Below are 7,689 nucleotides of genomic sequence, written 5' to 3'. Positions count from 1 at the left end.
CCAGCCAGATGCCTATCTAGCATTCTCTTAAAGACCCCCAGGGTAGGGGAGAGCACCACCTCTCTTGGAAACCCATTCCAAATTTTGGCCACCCTTACCACGAAGAAGTTTTTCCTGATATCTAGCCTAAATCTGCTCTCTGTCAGTTTGTGACTATGTTCCTTGTTACCTCAAGAGGTGCCCTGGTGAACAGTGCATCACCATTCCCTTGCTGTGTCCCCCTAATTAATTTGTAGGTGGCCACAAAATCACTTCTCAGCCTTCTCTTGTGAAGGCTGTAGAGGTCCAGGTCCCTCAGTCTCTCCTCACAGGGCTTGCCGTGTAAGCACTGACCATATGAGTGGCTCTCCTCTGTATCCTCTCGAGTCTATTAACATCCTTCTTGAAATACAGCACCCAAAACTAAATACAGTACTCCGACTGCGGTCTGACCCATGCCGCATAGAGGGGAAGTATCACCTCCTTGGTTCTATTTGTCATGCATCTGCTGATGTATGATAAAGTACGGTTAGCTTTGCTGATAATTTCATCACACTGACGACTCATGTTCATCTTGGAGTCCACTATGACTCCGAGATCCCTTTCCACTTCTGTACTGCTGAGAGGGCCACTTCCCAGCCAGTAGGTGTGCTGGATACTTTTGTGCCCTAGGTGCAGCACTCTGCACTTGTCTTTGTTGTATTGCATCCCGTTGTGCACTGCCAACTTTTCTAACCTATCCAATTCTGCCTGCAATCGTTCCCTACTCTCTGGAGTGCGCACTTCACCCCAAAATTTAGTATTGTCCACAAACTTGGACAGAGTACACTTCATATCCACATCCAAATCACTTATGAAGATATTGAAGAGTACAGGTCTAAAGACTGAACCCTGTGGGACCATAGTATCCACATCCTTCCAGGTCAATACTGACCCATCTACTACCACTCTCTGGGTGTGACCGCTAAGCCAATTTGCCACCCACTGGACCATGTAAACATCTATATAACAGCCTCTTAATTTATTTATGAGAATGGGATGAGATACCATATCCAAGGCCTTGCTAAAGTCCAAGAAAATGACTAATCTAATGCAGAGCTCCTCATGGGTCCAAGAAATCCTCATTTTCTTGTGCAGGGACTGGGACTCCCCCACCATGTTTCAAGACGGACTCGAGGGGAACGCCTCAAGACCTAAGGTTGAGGAGGATTGGGTTAGAGTGCTTCTGGAGGGGCTGGACGTATTCAAGTCAGCAGGTCCAGATGCTCTCCACCCCAGGGTGTTGAGGGAGCTAGCAGGGGTTATTGCAGGGCCCCTGGCATGGCTTTATGAGCGCTCGTGGTGCTCGGGCCAGGTGCCAGATGATTGGAAGATAGCCAATGTGGTCCCCGTCTTTAAAAAAGGGAGGAGGGAGGACCTGGGCAACTATAGGCCCATCAGTCTTACCTCAATCCTGGGGAAACGCTTTGAGAAGATCATCAAGGAGCACAACTGTGATGGGCTGGCATTGGGGATGACCCTCAAGGGCAAACAGCATGGTTTCATTAGGGGCAGATCATGTCAGACCAACCTGATTGCCTTTTACGATCAGGTCACAAAAGCATTGGATGCAGGTGTCGCCATGGATATAGTCTTTCTGGACTTCAGCAAGGCCTTTGACACTGTCTCTCACCCCATCTTCATTAAAAAAAACTAGGCGACTGTGGCATCGATGCCTACACGGTCCGATGGATTGGAAATTGGCTGAAGGGTCGTACTCAGAGGGTGGTGGTGGACGGGTCATATTCGACCTGGGGGGAAGTGGGCAGTGGAGTCCCCCAGGGCTCGGTCCCTGGGCCCGCACTGTTCAATTTCTTTATCAGTGATTTAGACGATAGGGTGAAAAGCAACCTGTTCAAATTTGTTGATGATACCAAAATTTGGGGTGAGGTGGGAGACTGCAGCAAGACCTGGATAGGTTGCAGGGGTGGGCTAACAAAAACAGGATGTGTTTCAATACTGACAAGTGCAGGGTGCTGCACTTGGGCAGTAGTAACCAGTAGCACACTTATAAGATGGGAAACTTCCTTCTTGAGAGCACGGAGGCAGAAAGGGATCTTGGAGTCACCATTGACTCCAAGGTGAACATGTGCCGACAATGCGAGGTCATGGTCGGCAGGGCTAACTGGACTGTATTGTGCATCCACCCTGTGCATCTCAAGTAGGGCCAAGGAGGTGATCCTCCCCCTCTACACGACATTGATCAGGCCACAGCTGGAGTACTGTGTCCAGTTCTGGGAACCCCACTTCAAGAGGGATGTGGACAGCATTGAGAGGGTCCAGAGGAGGGCCACCCACATGATCCAGGGACAGCAGGGCAAACCCTACAATGAGAGGCTACGGGACCTGAACCTGTTCAGCCTTCGCAAGAGAAGGCTGAGGGGGGACCTTGTGATCATCTATAAACTCACCAGGGGGGACCAGAAGGGTTTGGAGGAGACCTTGTTTCCCCTAGCGTCCCCTGGGATAACAAGGAATAACGGCCACAAGTTGATGGAAAGTAGGTTCAGATTAGACATCCGTAAGAACTACTTCACAATTAGGGCGGCTAGGATCTGGAACCAACTTCCAAGGGAAGTGGTGCTGGCTCCTACCCTGGGGGTCTTTAAGAAGTGGCTTGATGCCTACCTGGCTGGGGTCATTTGAGCCCAGTTTTCCTCCTGCCCAGGCAGGGGGTCAGACTTGAAGATCTAGAAGGTCCCTTCTGGCCCTACTTCTATGATTCTATGATATGATTCTATGAATTTGGTAGCTGGGGATCAATTAACACTGTCACTGCTCCCCCAATACCAAATTTAGACCTATGGGAATTTCTGTGGGCCAAGTGACATGGCTCCAAGGGGCAGATCTGGCCCATAGGCTGGGTTTGAACACCCCTTGTGTTAATGAGCATATAGAAAATCCAGCCTGAATGAATACAGTATATTCCTTGTATCACTTACTCTATAATGTTACAATTGCACTCTCCTATCTTTTGAAATATAACTGATAGCATAATTGGTGTCATTATTTAATGTTTCCCTTTCACAGAGAAAGTTTAGTGAAAAGAGGACTGTAAAAATATCTGTAATTTCTTTAATGAAGTAACAGCATTTTTAAGAACCTCAAAAGCCATCAAGCATCTTTTTCACAGGCCGACATAGGTGGTGTAGCATTCAAAGTAAAGCATTTCATTTAAAAAAATGTTTTAACAAGAGCTGCCTTCGGGCCCTCTTTGAAGTCAATGAAGCCAAAAGCTGCTAAAATTTGACAACTGCAAGGTCAGGTATTGATGGGCATAGTTCAGATGCTGAGGGACTTCTGTCCAGCCTTTCTGAGATTCACTCACATTCTTTCTGTAATCCTGACACTCCTCCAGGTCCCTACAACCAGATAAACTAATCCATAACCCCTAAGTACTTACAATAGCAGAAATAAAACCAGAATGCTGACTATCTTTGCCCTCAGATTTCTCTCCTAAGCAGAAATATTTTACTTTAGAATCGTGTCCAGGAACTTATGTTACCATTAGCTCTGCTCTGTCTAATTTGTGAAGGAACTTCATTCTTTAGAGTCTATAGGGATTTTTTCACTTTACACAGACCATCAGCCTCCTTTGTCAGGTTGGAAGCTGAAGTAGTATACAGTGTTTCCACTGAAATCATAGCTGCTCAATATGTGGTAAATCCCAGAAGCTGTGAGATGAGTTGGGCACAATAGTTAAACAGAAGTATCACTTGAATATGTAGCAAAAATTTATAGCAAATAACACCAGCTTGAGAAAATGCATTTTCTTACACCCCAGCTTTGCATAAGTGAACCTCTGTGGCTGTGTGGAAGCAATCTGGCTTTTGAGTGGACTGCATAGAGCCCCATGCAGGTAGAAAAATATTGAGTAAAATCCTGCATAGTTTAAAGCATTTGAGAATTTTGTTATTGGCTTCAACGGGGACATTGAAGGATTTCACGCCTTTATCTTTAGGGCACGAAATAAGAAATATTTCTCAGTGTAGTGCTGACCTGAGAAAATGATGGCTCTTCTACATTACTTAGATGATAATTGAGAATGTGTGTGTGTTTGTTTGATTGTTGCTTGGAATTTAAGCAGTTTTATTTATGGTCTAATTAGTCAGCACATCATTGAGCTAAGCTTCTTTGAAAGACAGAAACAAGTAACTTATCTGCTTAAGAATGAAGTATGAACAGAATAGTCTTTAACAACAAATGGTGCATTACCATAAGAACCAAAGTTTGAATGAACAGCTTCGAAGAACATTGAACGTGTTATAATGAGAGAGGATTGTGTTCTTTAGGGTAAGCAGAAAATACTATTCATAAGTTGCTACACATTAAGAAGTGAACAATGCATTGATTTGCTATAGAAACTCTTCAAAAGTTTAGAGCTTAGTTTTATAAAATAGCCATACAGGGCAGCTACTCAGGATGTGCCCCTGGTGTAAATACACATGCATTTACACCAGGGGCAGGCAATTATTTTGGGCAGAGGGCCACTTACTGAGTTTTGGCAAGCCATTGAGGGCTGCATGACAGGGAACCAGGGGCAGATAAATATTAACTTTCTAAAATTTTAAGGGTCCTGTGGGCCAGATAGAATGGCCTAGCAGGCTGCATCTGACCCACAGGCTGCATTTTGTCCACCCCTGATTTACGCCAACTTAAATTTACTGTGCAGTAAGTCTGCGCAGTAAGTGGGAATAAGCCAGTCTCTACATGTGCAGGCATTAAAGTGCATTAATGCTCTGTGTGTGGACTGACGTGGGACTAAAATTAGTCCCAAATCAGTCTACACACATGGTGTTACTGTGCAGTGAGGTGTGTACACATGCGTTACTGTGCAGTAACTAATCACGCATAAAGTTGATACCTGCATGGTGCAAGTATCAAACTTATGCTCAAGTTGGCATAAGTCACCATATTTACTGAGCAATATGGTTGTGCACGTGTAGACACACACCTGTACTGTACAGTAATTTCAGTTACTGTGTAGTAAATGTGCACATGTAGACATGCCCCCAGAGTATTATAGGAGGGAGCCAAGCTACCCCTCCCCTTCACACTTCCTTACTGCCTGAATATCTGGCCAGAAGTTCTCCTTTGTTGTTTGTGATGCAGTAAAAATTGAGCAGCAAATTTCGAGAGTGCAGTGCTGGTCTTGTTTGAGCTGGTCAGGTCCCTTTCCAAAAGCACAGTCTAATGCATATTAATTTAATACCTCACATTAGAGTTAATAAATGTAATGTGCATTAGAAAAGGCACATTAATGCATGTGTAGATGTGCCCACTAGGACCATCATTAGTGTTTTCTGAGTTGGTCTGCTAAGGAGACATCATGAAAGTATATAGTAATTGTGCCAGCTTCTTCAATGGTGAAAAGAGAGAGAGGATGGAGAGTAGTTCATAACTATATGTGCTACAGGAAAAGGCTAAGGTTCTTCTGTAAGGGTTGATAGCTGTAGACCCTAAGGCTAGGGACAGAAATTACACATAAACCGGTATAAAGTGATAGGAAACTGGTTCACATCTGTAACACAGCAGAAGTTCAGTATGCATAAACTACTTTCAAAATGGCTGAAACTGGTTAAGATAAATATGGATGGATGCAGCATCAGACTTAACTGATTTAGGTTAAATTGGTTTATTGAACTTCTGTCCCAGATCCCCTCCAGATTCAAGTTAACTCACAGTGCCCCAGCATTCCAGGATGCTTTGCACCTCCCCCAAAGCCCCCTCTCCCATAGTGGGTGGACTAGTCTTGAACCAAACTGTCTGCTCCAGCATCCCCCGGCTTCTGGCCTGAGCCACTGCAGGCATGTGGCTGCATTTCCAGAATCAAAAGTGAATGTCTGTTCACTTGCTTATCAGTTCAATATACACAGCTTAGACTAAACCAAGAAGATTGAATCAATCCAGCCTCAGGCTTTTGGGCTGTCTGTACTTAGCCAAATAGTTTGCATTGTCAATACATATGAAGGATGTGGTAGCAAATATAGGGGGAAAAGGTGGCAAATAATTAACCATTAACATTTCTTCATGATTATTCTACAGAAGGAAGTGTATGGCTTTAAAAAGGGAAGCATTAATTTTGGCTGTTGGAGATTCCAAATGGTTACATATCATGTTATGGGGCTTACCATTATGTAACTGTTGCAATACTCAAAATCAGTCCATTCTCTTCTCTATTTGGCCTGTGTTTTCCTGCCTTACAACAAACTAGCGGTGTATGAATAACCAGTGTAATGTGGATGCAGGGGTATGTGTTTAATCGCAGGACCAAGAATCACATCTCCAAAACTGAGATGATGTTCTTAGAATTTACAGACTTCACCATTAAAAGTTTATGTAAACTATATGGTTAAATGTTTATGGTTTTTTCATTTGTGGTCTATGAGCTATAATGTGACTATATATACATATAGATGTAATAACGAACATTGTTTTCTTCACTATGGTGTTTTTCCGGACATTTATTTTCTCTGCATCTAAGTATTTTTACACATTTATTATCATAGTATTTGAAAGTCTCATTTAAATATAATACCTAATTTAAATATAATTTATTTATCCACCCTTTTGGATAGGCTTGTGTGATCACACCTATTGTGCTATATGATTTTATTATGTTATCTACCAATGCCCATATCTTCAAGAAAATCATGGCAACCAAAAATAAATGTTCTATTTCTGTTGTCAAAAACTATGCTAAAACATCAGAACACAACAGAGGGTACAAATGATATGTGAATGTAGGGCAGAAATCTACACTTGTATGGCATATTGTACAATTATCTTTCCAACTAATGATATCTCAATTAATAGTGGTAGGGAAAGTGTTCCTAGGAAAAAATGTTGGTAAGCAGATGTTGCTCTTAGTAGATGTTGTTGCAAATGGGTATTAACAGTACTTATTATTTACATAATTGTATTGTAGCATCTACTAGGTTATAGGCACTCTCCCAACACGGGGGCAGAGTGAGAACTCATAAAAGACCAAAAACAAAGTGAAGAATAAATAAGCAGTTTTGCCATAAACACAGATGACAGTTAAAAGAATGTGTAAATCTTGAATGAGATGACATTAATTTACTTGGCAAATAAAAAACACATTTGATTCCAGAAACACAGATTTTTGCCTAACTAATCCAGTCTTCATAACAGCTTGTTTTAACTTGATAGCAACTTTTTATCTGAACTAATATTTGGTCACATTATTTATTGCAGAGCCTGAAGAATTTGTTTTACATATTTTGTTTTAAAATATTAGTTCCCTGGCAACATTCTGGTTTTATTTAAGTCCCTAAGTTTCTTGTGTGAAGTTTCAAAATTGTATGAGAAAAAACATTCAAAATTTTTTCTTAGCTAGGTTATAAACTTGTAAATGAGTTGTTCTCCAGTTCTCTTTATAGAAAGTAGTTGGCATAAAGCTGTGCATGCTGACTTAGGTGCCAGTCATCACTATTTTTTTTCCTAGAAGTCTATTGTGCCTTACAACATGATTGAACATCTGTTTACTCCTTCCTTCTATACTTTGGCAGGGCAGGACCCAGAAAGGGTGTACTGGCTTAGTACCACTCCACTGCTGCTTTGGCTGTGCCCCACATGAGCTCTTGGTGCCTGTTTTTGCCTGGCTCTGGAACCCAGGAGAGTGAGCCCTGCCACTACTGCTTATTCTCT

This window comes from Alligator sinensis, unplaced genomic scaffold (assembly GCF_000455745.1).
Source record: "Alligator sinensis unplaced genomic scaffold, ASM45574v1 scaffold37_1, whole genome shotgun sequence".
Taxonomy (NCBI): domain Eukaryota; kingdom Metazoa; phylum Chordata; order Crocodylia; family Alligatoridae; genus Alligator; species Alligator sinensis.
The sequence above is the reverse complement of the archived record's forward strand: the minus strand, read 5'-3'. Positions refer to the sequence as shown.